This window comes from Neofelis nebulosa, chromosome 5, assembly GCF_028018385.1.
Source record: "Neofelis nebulosa isolate mNeoNeb1 chromosome 5, mNeoNeb1.pri, whole genome shotgun sequence".
Taxonomy (NCBI): Eukaryota; Metazoa; Chordata; class Mammalia; order Carnivora; family Felidae; genus Neofelis; species Neofelis nebulosa.
In genome coordinates, this window is record NC_080786.1 from 67,461,589 (window position 1) to 67,476,834 (window position 15,246).

General features: G+C 33.6%; 1 protein-coding gene across 4 annotated transcripts in view; it reads left to right on the forward strand.

Annotated features, from left to right (window-relative positions):
• NAALADL2 (N-acetylated alpha-linked acidic dipeptidase like 2) overlaps positions 1-15,246 on the forward strand; it is a 1,364,408-nt gene that overhangs the window by 321,261 nt on the left and 1,027,901 nt on the right. For all 4 annotated transcript variants that reach the window (XM_058730531.1, XM_058730530.1, XM_058730533.1 and 1 more), the window contains one exon: positions 6,095-6,203. The gene's annotated coding sequence lies outside the window, so the exon portion shown is untranslated. The remainder of the gene's footprint in view (positions 1-6,094; positions 6,204-15,246) is intronic.

Here is a 15,246-nt window from a genome sequence, read left to right on the forward strand (position 1 = left end):
TCTGGTGGGGGTGGGGAGAGGTGTTCACTTATTCATTCATTTGGTATTTGTTGGTTGTCAACTGTTATGCAGTATACTAGGACATTGCTAGTAATTAAATATGGTTTTAACTGCAAATTTTATGAATAAACATGCTATCTTTTAATATAGCATTTCCTTGAATTTAATATTTTGAATAGACTATTTAAGAGAAGTTTTTACCTTTTATTTTTTTATCCCATCATCTTTATCTTGTTTTGAAAAACATACAAACAATATGAATTTCATATGGTGTAATAGTAGTAAGAATGATCACCAGAGCATTTTCATCTTGTCACTATGTTTTTTAATGTGTGTGAATTCATGACAGATATGTAAAACAAGAGTTAAAAAAAAAAGTTCATTTAGTACATCCCACTAATCATTCCCTATGAATAATTCTCTATGGTATTTTGGCAAAGACAGGCTCTTGTCTAATTTTAAATGACTCAATTGAGGAAGCTTCAGCTGGAGGTTGATTCTAGAGGCTAATGGACTTGGTATGAAAGGTTTCTAACATTGAGCCTAATTTTCCATTCCTTAAAATTTTAGAGCATTACTTCTAATTACTTTCGGTAACCTACTCAGCCTCTGCTGCCTCCTTGGTTCACACTATTTGTGACTCACTTGCTGTCCTTTTAGATAGGTATTATGTCTCCCCACTGTGAATTATTTTCAAGTGAAGCATATCAGTTATCTTTACATGGGCTTTTAGTCCCTATATTGAAGGATGATTATATGTGCTTTCTCTTTGATTTGAGGCTGTGTTATGCATAAATGTACCAAACTGCATATTAATATTTGATTTAAATTTGTGAATTTCAAATCTCTGAATCAGAATTCTAATAGATAGTCTAAACAATGCCCATTTACTAAATTCGTAGGTGTGAAATCCAGGTCCATATTACCCAGTTTTTTAATACACAGAAGATCTGAATGCTTTTCCTATTTTCCACAGATACATGTCCAAATAAAAACTCTTAAATGGATATTAAATAAATGTTTATGTAGATTTTAGGCATATGAAGTCTAATGCCACTTTTCAAAAGAGAAATAATGATCATGTAGAAACAATGATTTTTTATGACTAAGAAGTGTGAATTTTCTAGAAGCTGTCAGTCAGTAGTTTATTCTTATTTTTTATTTAAAAAATTTTTTTTAAATGTTTATTTATTTCTGAGACAGAGAGAGACAGCATGAGTGAGGGAGGGGCAGAGAGAGAGGGAGACACAGAATCCAAAGCAGGTCCAGGCTCTGAGCTGTCAGCACAGAGCCTGATGTGGGGCTCGAACTCACAAACCGTAAGATCATGACCTGAGCCGAAGTCCGTCTCTCAACCAACTGAGCCACCCAGGTGCCCCAGTAGTTTAGTCTTATTGATTGACATATTTCTTTCCACCTTTATGTAGAGACTCTTCATAGGTCAAATAATTTTACTGTTTGTTTCTTGGTACAGCTACCAGGCTTTCCGCATTAAATATAATACATTGAGGCACGTTTCTTCCCAGAAGAAATAGCTTCATCTTGCTCGTCTCTTATCAATACCTTGCTATTATTTTTTTGTGGATTATAACCCTTTCACATCCTAGCCATAGCTGCTAGTCTAGTCTGTGTTTCAGATGGAAACAATCAAGAAGGAGGATTTATTGTCAAGTTTAAACATACATTATTTTGTGAAAATTGTATATATTACATAACATAATTATATATTGTTTTTCCAGGGGGAAATGCTACCTTCCACAATGCTTGGTGGTGATTTTTCCTTATTTCTACCCACACACTATCATGGAAAGTGCTGTCTGGTCACATCTGAGACTCAGAGCTGGGATACACATGTTGGAACGAATCCTTGATTAGCAGGGTCCCATACTGAGCTGCAGTCTGCTTGCCTGTGTCCCTGCTGAGAATTCTTGTGTAAAGGTTTGTCTTGACAGGCAGTCCTATAAAAACTGGATCTTATCTGCTATATTGCTTTGATATTTCAATCTAAATTGGATAGATTTTACACTTTGACACTTGGTATATTGTCTTTCCTTCGGATATATAGCTCATAGCTATATTAACATTTACTGAAAGTGCTAAAGCAATTCCCACATCAAAGTAATCCTGCTCCATAGTGTTCTTTCAGAGTAAACCCAAGGTGCCATGTTTCAGGACAGGTGAAACATAATTTCTATCCTTTAATTACTTAAAAATCTCTGTATACACTACTAGTAGTTGAAGAAACTGGATCTGCTATAACCAGGCCAAGTCGTTATGGCCAGGTGGTAATAAATGATTCTCTCTTTATCTGATTTGTAGTTCCCAAAGTTGAGTGTGATTAGAATCAGTTGGAGGTCTGCTAAAAACATGGATTACTGTCTCCATCTTCAGAGTTTCAAATCTGTAGTCTGTATGTGGCCCAAGATTTTGCATTTCTGACAAGTTACCAGGTGATGCTGGTGCTTCCAGTCCAGGGATCACACTTTAAGAACTGGATTATAGAGTGTTTTCTAACCACAGTGCTTAAGGCTGTGAATGGGCCAGATCCCTTCTGGGGCCCATGCTGGAGAACCACAGAACTAATACACTGATTGGCAAGCTTATTCTGAATTGGAGCAGATGGTAAATATTATAGGGTTGTGGACTTGTGGGTTAGACAGTCTCTGTTGCAACAACTCTGCTGTTATAGTAGGAAGGCAGCCATAGACAATACAGAAACAATGGATGTGTTTTCTGTGCAGTAAAATTTTATTTATAAGAACAGACAATGGGCTGAATTTGGCCTGTGGACTGTAGTTTGCCAATCCCTGATCTGATTCATCTATGAGTTATTTGTACCTTTCCTGGCTCACAAATTATCTGTATCCTGTACAGTAGCCAGCAACTGTGTGTCCAACTTTGAGCTGAGAGCTTTGGGGGAATATATATAAGAAGCATACTGTTCTTCAAAAGATTAGATCACTATAGTATAGTCTTCAAAAATTTAAATCCCTAGGCTGGAAGAGATTTCATGATATGAGTGAATCTTGGAGAATGAGTAGAAACTAGGCAAAAGAGAGCAAAATAAATGTCTTAGAAAGGAAGGCCAGCAAGAGAAAATGCATGGAGGGAACACTGTATTCTTCCAAAGGGCAGCAAGGAGATTTGTGATATGGAGAGGATTGAAAATATTAAGAGCCACAGATGCCATTTAACTAACATTTATTAAATGTTATTAAATGCATAACTAACATTAAGCGTTTATTATGCATACTCTCTATATTGGCACAGTGATAGGTCTCTGGAGCATATCTAACCAAGGCATAGCCCTTGCCTTCAAGAATCTCAGGTGTATCAAGATAGTACAGAATTCCAAAGCCATATACAGGTATCACGAATGAGATATTTTAAAATTCTTAGCTCATAGTGAGCTTTTCAAAGGGCATTAAACTGAAAATGCAATTTATATGGTTGACAACAGGCAATTTTTGTTAGTTCTTGATCAGTAGAGTGGCTTGAAGAAAACTTTAGGCAAAGTCATCCTCCATAAGCTAGTAAAATGGTAACCTTATAAAAGAACGATTGTGAGTAATAAACTCACAGAAAATTTGCTAAGTTGTATAATAGTTGTATTGGGTTGTTTTGCTTGGTTTTGGTTTTTTGTTTTGTTTTTATATACTTATGAAGATCCAAAATTAGTATGTTATGTTTGTATCAAGACATTATAAGAACTCAGGACAAATTCTAGGGAGTGGAACCATTTTGTCTTTGTGATACAGGTATATACCATTTAATAGTCTGTATAAAGAAAAAATCTCCATTGACAAGTAGAGCTTTTTATTTCTGAGATTTTATTCCTAAAACATTGGATATAGGGTCTCAGTGGAGTCTATTATCAAATTAAACATCTAGTGGAGCTGATGGTATGTGTTGGTGTGAGTGTTTGAATAAGATGATCTCTAAGCTTCCTTCTAATTTCAGTGTTCTGACTTTAGATGATATTTGAAAGATCCACAAGGAAAAAATTCAGGCAAGTTTCCCTAAGAACCTGAGAAAATCACATCTTGAATAATGCATTTCAAACCATGAAACTAGATTTTATTTCACTTAGTAAATAAAATCCTGAATTTGTGGTTTAAAAAAACAAGGGTTGATCAAAGGCATTATTTTAGACAAGATGAAATATGACTTTTCAGCATCTAAACTATTTTACACAGTTTGATTTTTAATCAAATGCAGAGATGCAGATGACAGCATGCCATTTTTAGCTAGTTAGATACCAAGAGAAAGGTGATGGGTAAATTCTCAGGCCTGTGACTTGTAGCTGGACAACTTAGGTCTCCATGAGCATGCCAATATCATTTTTATAATGGCTCCTTCATTTTCAGTGTTGAGGGAGAGCAGAAACCTACATTTGTACTAAGACAGTAATCAATTTCTTGCCCAACTTGGATAGAATATTGAGGTATTTTTAAATAAAAATTGAGAATTTAGTGGTTATCTTCAATCCTCCCCATTTCACATCACAGTTATTCCCCACAAATGAGATATTCTAAAATGTCCTGTCTCTATGTGTGTTTGTGTATGTGTGGATATGAATCTATACTGATGATATAATGTCACTAATCTTGAGCCAAGAACTTTATTTGAAAATAAGTGGGTCCACAAAGCTTCTCACTGCTGTATTGACCAAGTTAGGTTACTGTTATCAAGAAGCTTGAAATTGGTGAGAAAAGAAAAAGAAGGGTTGGATGAGACTTCAAAATTGGATAAATCTGCAGGAACTACCTGAATCAATTTTTCCTGAAAGCAGAAGAAATTTAAGAGAAAAATCCGGAAATTTTATTTCACTCTGTATTTTGGTAGTTGAGTACTTTATGACACATTATTTACTATTACTTAAAGTTTAAGGGAAATATATGATTTTGAAATGTGGGAGAAAAAATTAGGAAAGCAAAGAGAAAGTAAACACAAGGAGTCACAAGCTTGTGCAATACTGCAAGTTGACTTTGATTGAAGAAAAAATAATTTATTTGTGGGGAATTTTAAAAGGAGGATACAACACTGTACAGTTTTCAGATATTGCAAAGCTAAGGTCAAAATATAAAAATAGGAGAAGTAAAAATAAGTAGCTCTATAATTATGGCATTATTTTGTTAATGTCTTTTTAATTTATTTTTGAAAGAGAGAGAGAGAGAGAGAGACAGCGTGAGCGGGGAAGGGACAGAGAGGGGGAGACACAGAATCTGAAGCAGGCTCCAGACTCTGAGCTGTCAGCACAGAGCCTGACGGGGGCTTGAATTTGTGAACTATGAAATCATGACCAGAGCCAAAGCCTGCATGCTTAACTGACTGAGCTACGCAGGCACCCCAAAATTATGGCCTTATTAGTATCACAGGCCATAAATATGAAATGTAGATAACTAATTTTAGTATTAGGGGATCTAAAATAATAACGAAAGTCTGTCAATCTCCTGAAATGCTTTATATCCATTATTGAGCATCTAGTATGTGTTAGGCAATGTGTTAGGCACATTGCATACAATGTCTCTACTCCTCGCAATAGATCTTCAAATTAACTATTTTCACCCTAATTTTAAAGTGAAGAAATTAATAAAGAGTTACAGAAATTACCCATAGTTACACAGGTATTTACTGGAAGAGCCAGGCTTTTGGTCTTAGCTATGCTCTTTCTACTACACTTTTTTTCCTTTGTTTAACCCTTTCTCCCCAAACAGATAATATCACCTGGTGTCCAGTTATTTGTTTTCCACTTTATCTTTTATTAGGTTTCTTAGTACATGGCACGAGGTAAGTGTGCCAGTTAGGCTAGCTAAATTAAGGCACATAAAACATAAAAATGAGAGAAAGAGAGAAAAGTATTTGTCTGATTGTGTATACATTTGTCCTTGAAATGTTGTTCTTTAAAAAAAATGTGTATTTATACATTTTTGCCAAAAGAGTGAATAATTTCAGGCTGCTTACAGTAAAAAGAACTGATAAAGTCACTTTAAAAAGGATTAACTAAAGAATGAAATCCAGGAGCCAACTGATAAATTATCTAATACAGCTCCCAATTTAAACTGATCACCTCTGTTTTTTGATTTATGAACAGGAAATGAGCTTTGACTGTTAGGCACCTGGATGAAGAGCCCTGGGTTCAGCTTGTCAGAGTCCTGTAGCCTACAAAGACCCTCTGCTTGCACTAGGATCATTCGATTGAAGTAAGACCTAATTACTTTAATTAGAATGTAAGACTTTTACTCTTGAGTCAACTTTTAATAAGGTGACTTGGCATACCTCTATTATGTGCCAAGAACTGCTTATTTGGGGGGAAAGAATGAGAGCATTATTCTGTGGCAAATTCTTATGCATTCCAATTCCTATTCATCTTTTATTTCATGGACTTGAATACATTTCTTTAGATAGCATTATCTAAGTATTTTAATTCCAGCGATCTATGGGTGGCTCAGTATGTTAAGTGTCCAACTTCAGCTCAGGTCATGATCTTGCACTCCATGAGTCTGAGCCCCTTGTCGGGCTCTTACTGACAGCTCAGGATGTGAAACCTGCTTCAGATTCTGTGTCTCCCTCTCTGCCCCTCCCTCATTTACAATTTATCTCTCTCTCTCTCAAAAAAAAAAAAACATTAAAAAATTGTTTTAAATATTTTAATTCTGTTGTGGCTGTTGATATTGGTATAATTTTCTTACATTTGTAGTATCAAATCATTTTTATACAACTGTAAATTTTATTATAAGTAGTCAAATTAGTCTCTTCTTAAAGTTTTATTTATTTTTCTTTTTTTTAGTTTAGGTTGGCCCACTGATTTTATTGAAAAATGACAACAATACAGTTTGTGCCATGATTCAGCATGACTTTGCATTGCTTATTTATTTCAAGTTTGTACAGGTTAACTTTTTGGAACGTCTGTCTGTATACAGTCACATATAGACTGTAAACTTCAATTTAGGCACTAGAGGGTTTTTTTTTATTTTTAAAAAATATTTATTTTTTGAGAGTGAGGGAGCGCGAGTTGGGGAAGGGCAGAGAGAAAGGGAGACCATCTGAAGCAGGCTCCACACTGTCAGTTCAGAGCCAATGTGGGGCTTGAACTCACAAATCAGGAAGTCAGGACACCATGACCTGACTTGAAATCAAGAGTTGGATGCTTAACATACTGAGCCACTTAGGTGTCCTTAGACATTAGAATTTTAATATATGTCTAAAGAGAGTGTATTGTTCTTGAAACATTCTGACTTTGAAAGGATGATGCCAGTGTTTTGATTGAAATATGTTTTTCTGTAAGGCATTAGCAGCAGTTAATGTTCAAATGCTGGTTTAGGCTTACTACGCATGAAACTTTACAAGGCATCCATGATACAAAGACCCAAAAGGCAGCACAGAACCAAGAGCTAGGAAATCTGAGCAGACCCAGCATGTCTACCAACATACTTTAGGAACGTGGACAAATCATTTCACCTTCTGAGTATTCCCTTAGTTCTGAATTTGAAGGGGTCAGAATAAATCAGAGAAAAGTGACAAATTTACGTGCCTTGAGTTCCAGCATGTAATACAAATGGATGAAGTATCTGGGTGTGAGACAGTAGAGAATGTCAAGACTGTTGGAAGGAGGCTGTGGTCTCATAAAGCCATTCAGATTCAAACACTTTAAAGCTGGAGAAAAAAGTAAATTGTGTGGTGTGGGGGAGGGGGAAGCAAGAGGAGGATTAAATTTAGCCATTGGATTGAATCAATTCTAGGTCATTTCCATTTCAATACATGGTTGTAAAATTTTGTTACTATGTAAAGCAGTTATGGTTTGCCTAGCATCTGTTGAGCTCTGTATGTGTTCCTTTTTAAGTAATTGAAGATAAACAAGTAAAATAAAATTTTTAGTTTGAATTTCCCCTTTAATTGTACATTAGAAGTAGGAACAAAAGTGATTTGACCATAAAATACTTAAATGAAACATCAGTTTATTATTCTGAGGGTTTATTATTATTATTGTTATTAATTGACCTGGAATGAGAATTTTGAATCTAGTACTATAATCTGAGAATAAAATCTAGCCTGTGAGTTACTGGTTAGCAACTTCTCTCTTAATGGGTATAACTTATTAAAAAAATCATGTGAATATCTAAAGGAGAGTCATAGAACCTTTTGGAGACTAGTTTTGTGATTCTTTTTTTTTTTTAGTTTTTTGATTCTTTAAGTAGTGTTTAGAAGTTGTATTTTCTTTTGATTCATGTTTTAATATTTTAAAATGCTATTTTATATGACAAAATTAAAGTTGTAGTTTAATTATATTTTCTAATATAATATTCTAGCTCCCTCAGTTTTTGCTCTTTTTGCATTTTCCTTTTTATAGCAATGGCATTTATTTCTTTTTACCACCTTTACTGTACATTTCATCAGATGCTAATGGCAATTAGGCAGCGAGCCTAGTGGAAGATGGGAAGTGGGCCAAGTCAATATACTCTGGGGGTCTTATCTATTCTCTTTGGCTTAATTTAAATCAGAATTTATGTCTATAAGAAAATTGAACCCATGACTGTAGGGAGCCACATGTGTTATCTCAGTGACAAAGGGAGAATTAGAAGAAACTAGAATTTTTATGCCCTTGATTGGGCCCTTCTAATAGCTGCTTCTTTCTATATTATTTATATAGCTTTTTATTCAGGATCATATGCATTTATAGTCCCATTCAGGTTACTTCAGGTATGATTAGTTTTGAGAATGGGTGCATTGTGTGAGGTATAAGCATACCTCAGATAATTTTTCGAAGCGTTGGTACACACTATTACTTTCTAAGATACATATCCTGAAATAATGTTTTAAAATTTTTTGCATTAGATGTTATAGTCCAGCCATGTTTTGATGACTTTAAATATTCACTGTTCATTTCTTTGATAGCCAAGTCAAACCTGAAGTACTTAGATGTCAATACCCAAACTGATTAGAACTGGTTAGATCTGTTCCTTGACTGACCTACATCTGACATTAACAAAAAATACAAGGTCTTTTTTTTCCCCCAAAACATTCACAATGTTCTCTGAACTCTACACATATTGTAGAAAATAAGAATAAACATACAACTGGAAATATTAGCAGATATAGTTTAAGGAAAGCTAGATAGGGAGGCTTTCTAATGATGTTATCTCACATCCTATTAATCTTGTTTATTATAGAGGCATTTAAAATTCACCAGTGTGATTAAGTATTTTCTTTATTCTCTTCAATGAATACAGTCATATATGTTTATGAATAAATTCATGAATGTTTATCTTCAGTGTTTTAGTTATGCATTGAGTATATGGACAAAATAGATGTTTAGACCATAAACTCACTTATTCCTTTATTATCTTTCTAGGCTTAGAGAATTAATGACAAGAATGTCTGATCTATTGCTTAGATCATTGATTCCCAACATAAACACAAAGTAATGCAGAATCTAGATTGAGGTAGTTAATTGCTACTCTTCTTGTATGTATACCTTATCAGTAATTCTGAAGCTGAGAACCCTCAGATTTTAATTCCTTTCATGTGACAAAAGATGCTCTGATATGCACTTAACATAAGTTCACCTTTAGCATTTGGCATTTGTTGTGTGCAAGGCTTTCAAATGGAGTGTTTACTTAAAATTAAAGTGCCATTGTTTTTAATAACCCACAAAAAAATGGATCTAAAGTATTTTTTTAAAGACATGACAGTGGATTTAAGAGTACAGTAGCTCCTGTGTGAATATTGCAGTTGTTTGAAAAATTTTGTAAAACATTCTTATTATCAAAATCTAATTTAAGGTTTAATGATGCAGTAAAGTTCAGATGTTCACAAAGAAACCAGAATAATAACAGTAAAAATTTAGCCATAGCTTAGTACAATCTAACCAAAATTTTCTGGTCAATTAGATTTGATTGTGTTAAAGAGTGACAAACTGCAAAAGTAATTAGAAATCATGCATTCATGAGTGGCTGGATGCTGCAGCCTGTTAAAGGCATTTTATGCTCCTTGAAGTTTGCCCCCCCCACCTGGGTGTCTATAAACCAAAGTACATGCAATTATCACACTCTTGATTTTTCTTGAGAAGGTTCTCACTAAACTGCTTAATAAATGTGATTTGTTCCAGAATTTAATCTCTATTTTACTTTTCTAAAGAGGCAGACTTTTCTTACGGTACAATAATAATAATAATAATAATAATAATACAAAAAGAAAAAAAAGAGGACAGTTAAATGATCTAACAGCAGCATATCAATGCAAAAATAAAACCTATACATAGCCTTATAACACTCAGGAGCTGGGCATTTCTAACCCAGTAGATATATAATAGGATCTTACTGATACTCTAAGTCCTATACAAGAGAGAGATAAGGAAAAACACTGATGACAAGTACCTAGAGGTTCTTGTTATGAGCTGTCCTTAAGAACTCTTACACCCACAATGTAATTTCATCTAAAGAATGGTTTTCTGGTTAATCTCAGTATTAGATTAGCCTTGTTAAGAAAAGATTGGTAGTCTCTTTCTTTCAAAGTACATTTTAATAAAAGCATTAAAATATTTTTGTTTGAGCCTACATCCTATACTTAACTAATGTATAATTCCTAAGAAAACATTTTAAGTATTATTAATATTTAAATTATTGTACTGTTTCTGGTAGAAATAATTTTGTGTATTAGACTTTACCCTTAAGCTGAAATTATATTACTTATATTTTCTTTATGGATGTTTTATTTCTCTCAGTAGACTAACTTGAAATAGTTTCCTTTCTAAAGAAATAAAAAAAAACTAACAATATTTATGTAGGGAATAAGACATCAGCCATTAAGAGCTAAGTGATATTTTAAGGGAGAAGACCCCCAACTCATCAACTTTTTATTTTTGTATAGATAAATCGTTAGATTTTTTTTGCCTAATTTTATAAATCTTTTGAAGCTTTTCGCATATAGTTTTTGATGTAAATTTCAAAGATATCAATGTTTAACTATATTAATCAGGTTGGTGGCAATTCATTTAGTACTTGATGCTGAAAATTATCTTTATACAAGTGGCTCCAGTTTCTTAAATAACCGAAAGAAATCCGTAACATTTCCTTGCAAACTTGACATATGGCCTCTTGTTAACTTACTTGGTATGAATTTCATACTTGTGTATATATGAAGTACTTTCTTGTCCTTGAAACATCTTTTTATATTTATGTTTCCAAGTAAAATAATTCTAACATTGATTTTCTGTTTTCAAGCCGAATGTTCACCTTTTAAATAAAAGGTTGTTTGTAACCTGCAAAACACATTCTCTTACTTATATATAAAATATTTACATATAAAATATGTAACAGGTTAATATTTAGAAAAGTACTCGCTAAAATTTTTCAAGGACAATTTCATAGAAATATTTCTGTTGAGCCTATGTTATATGTCAGGCACTATTTGGGATACTAGAGGAACAGAGTTAATTATGCCTTTGTATTTTCCCTCAGGATATTCATAGTTTATCAAGGATACAAATAATTACGTTGTAGTGTGCTAAGGTAATGTGGGAATGTAAAAAGTAGCACAAAAGTAGGATTATTGTTTTTGTTTTGTTTTTTGTGGTTCTTGTTTTTTTTTTTTTTTTTTTTTTTTTTTGCTCTGTTTTTTTTAACTCCTAAATACTTCTAGCCCAGGTCAATATTTTTGGCTTCAGGTCAAATACCAGTGTGATCAAGATTTTAGAGAGTCAACCTGAAACACAGTCATACCAAACTAATCCAAAACAACCATTATAAAATAACATGTAAGAATTATATGCATGTGTGTTATTACTTTAACATTAAAATATAGAAAATATATATTTATTTGAAGTTATATGTTATTTCTTATTTACTTTTCTGTTATGAAATTGCTATTTAAGCAGAACAGAGGTAGAATAGTTAAAAGTGGCAATTAGTAATTAACAAGACTAATTTAACAAATAATATGTATGAAATATACCAATATTTTTATCTCGTTCTGTCCTCTAATACAACAATTTATTTGAACTATTTTTTGGGGTTTTTGTTGGCTATTTAAGATAAATTTGAAACTATAAATGGAGAATTTAAATTTAAAAGAACTAAGTAAACAGGTGTTACCTATATTTAATGCAAAGTAACAGTACATTTCTTTCTGTCTCATGATGCAATAGAATATTTTTATTCTTTGTTTCCCTTTCCAGTGAAACTCCTCTGAACTGCCTTCATCCTTTAGGTCATCCTTCTGTTAAGTAACACTAAAATTGAATATAGTTACTTGTAACATTTACTTTAATTTGAAGCTCTGCCCTCATCAAGGCCTCATTACATTAATTCCTTGTATCAGCTCAATGTGATAACAACAAGCTAAATATCCTCTCAAAAAAAGAAAAAAAAAAGAAAGAAAAGAAAAAGATTACTTAGGATTTTACTTATTTGAAACAGCAGGTATTTACCTGCAGGCCTGTGTCTACAGGCCTGTTTTGGCAGACAAGCTATGTCAACCAGGACTTTTGCTTGTATACATTTACCATATAGGTTAACCCTGTCAAAAATATTCACCATTTTTGAAAACCTCAGAGCACCTTGTATGATACCATAAGTTAAACCTGTGTTTCTCAGGGAAAATTGTTTCAAAGTACGTAGATAATATGAACACATAAAATCAAAATTGGATTTCAAATAAATTACGCTTTTAGAAAAGAAATAGTCTTCTTTAAATTGGTACTGTTTTCTGCTGATTTTGTTGTTGTCTATAGTAGTTTATGAGTTTTTGTTTCAACCTAAACATGAACAACTCAGGTGCAGTCAGCTCATTTTTTTCTAGATTCCTTTTGACCAGAGTGCATCAGATTTAGAGAAACCACCCATAAATGTATTTTATTTTGATCCTTTTCTTCTTATCATCAGTGTATTTCCAAATTAGAGAAGAACATTATCCTTGTCTTACACTTTAAAAACGAATTTATGACAGTCCAAGATTTTAATACCTTTTGTATAGCCAGAAATAATGATAGCCGTCTTGTAGGCTTATGTCTAAGGAGAATATGTTGTTATTTCTATAGAGTCCAAAATCTCATTAAGTACTTCTGCACTTTGACATAACTGAAAAATGATCAGAAGCTTTCATTATGAAATCCTCAATTTCACAGTTGGGCAAAACACCACTCTTTGAGCAGTGTTGCATATAAGGTGTGGAGGGCACTTAGCAGGTAATATCTTTGCATTTTCATAAGCTGATTGGGATTTGTCAAAATTCACATTCATGTAGTCTGCCAAATATGTAGATAGAGGAGTGTGGTAGAATAATGGCCCCACAAGATATTCAGGTCATAATTCCTAGAATTTGTGAATTTATGTTATATGACAGGATGGGGATTAAGATAGCAGATGGAATTAAGGTTGCTAATTACCTGACTTGAAGATAGGAAGAATAGCCATGATTATCCAGGTGGCCCCAGTATAATCACAAAGGTCTTTTAATGTGGAAGAGGGAGGGAGAAGAGTCCTTGTCAGAATGATGAGGTCTATGAGACTTAATGAGACATCGGTTGTTCTGAAGATTTGAAAGGGCGCCGGGCAAGGAATGGAGGTGGCCTCTGGAAGGAGGAAAAGTCAAGAAAATAGATTCTCTCCTAGAGTCTCCACAGAAGAACTCAGGTATGCTAGTGCTTTGATTTTTTCATCCTAATGCCTTGATTAACCCAGTAATACTCATTTCAAAATCCTGACCTCCAGAAATGTAACATAATACTTTTGTGTTGTTTTATGCCTTTGGGTCTGTGTTATTTGTTGGAGGGTAATAGCACATTAATATAATGGGTAATGTCTAGTTCTTATTTGGGTAAGATACCAGCATTTCTTGTTTTATGTTTTCTGTAGCTTCATAATATCTTCATAAAAACCTAGAAGATTTGAAACCCCATTTTTCAAAACAAAGCACCTAAGAACTAGAAGTAACATTTTGTTGTTCTGATTCAGTGTATCATTGGATATACTGAGAAAAGTGTGTTTGTTAATAAGGTCTGATTAAATCAGGTTTATACTATGATAGGCCAACACATCTATTATCAAAATTATCCTTATGTTTGTCTACATGGTTGTAATCTCTGAATCAGGAAATGTAACTTTATTTACTTTTATAAAATAATCAAGTGGATGGTAGGATGTGCATTTATTCTTGTGGTGTGTCTGCAGACTAATACAGTGGCTATTTTGACTGAACATGATGTAGTTTGGGGAGATGAAAAAAACAAAACAAAACATATGACTGATCTATAGATACTTTCCTGTTTCATCTAGGACTTGTGAAATTTAGACTCCCTGTGTCCTTTTGCATCCCCTTTTCCATCATGCCTAAACCCAATTTCCTTTGTGCCTATTGTATAGGAATGCTCTATCTTGGTTAAGTACCTCCCTAATACAATTGCATGTGTCTTTCTTTCTGTCATTAAAATAATACAGTTGTCTGGGTTATACTGACATTTGTATTGTAATCATTCTCATTTCATTATCTGAACTCTTAGAAAACCTGGTCAAAGTATTCACAATGTTAAAATTAAACTAGCATTTACCTCAATGCAAAGCACACAATTAATCCACAAGCAAGTGAAAGATGATTGTTAATGCTCATGATTACAATGCATTTAGGTTGCACATATAAGTCACATCACTCAGTGCTGCAACAATACATGTTTCATTTTATGAACTGCAAATCACAGTTGCCAACCAGTAGTTGAGGGAAAAACAGTAACAACTCAAAGTGGATCATCTATGTCATATCCATTTAAAACTAAATAGAGTGTTACTTTTTGCTTCCGTTTTTTGAGCTGCCATATGGATTTTCTGTGTTTCCTCTAACCTTCTGTTCCCATTCCTAAAATCCGGGATATTTTTCATTCTGAAGAGGGTTTTCCTAGGACATGAGAATTTCAGTGCTCAAACCTGAGTAGTGCCAGGCAAACCTGAATCAGTGGCCATCCTAAAACCAGTGGATGGCTTGAAGATATAATGGGTACTCAACATACCGAAAACATAGTTTCCTTTCCCATATATGTGCTTACAATATATTTTCTGTCTTGGTATATTACACTAAACTGATCAAACCACAAACATAGGAAACATATCTCTTTCTCTTAATGCTTTTTCCAGTATTTCAGTATGCCCTATGACATATTTTAATTTCTTTTTTCTTTTTTGAGTTTATTTATTTTCAGAGAGATAGAGCATGAGCAGGAGAGGAGTAGAGACACAGAGGTAGAGAAAGAATCCCAAG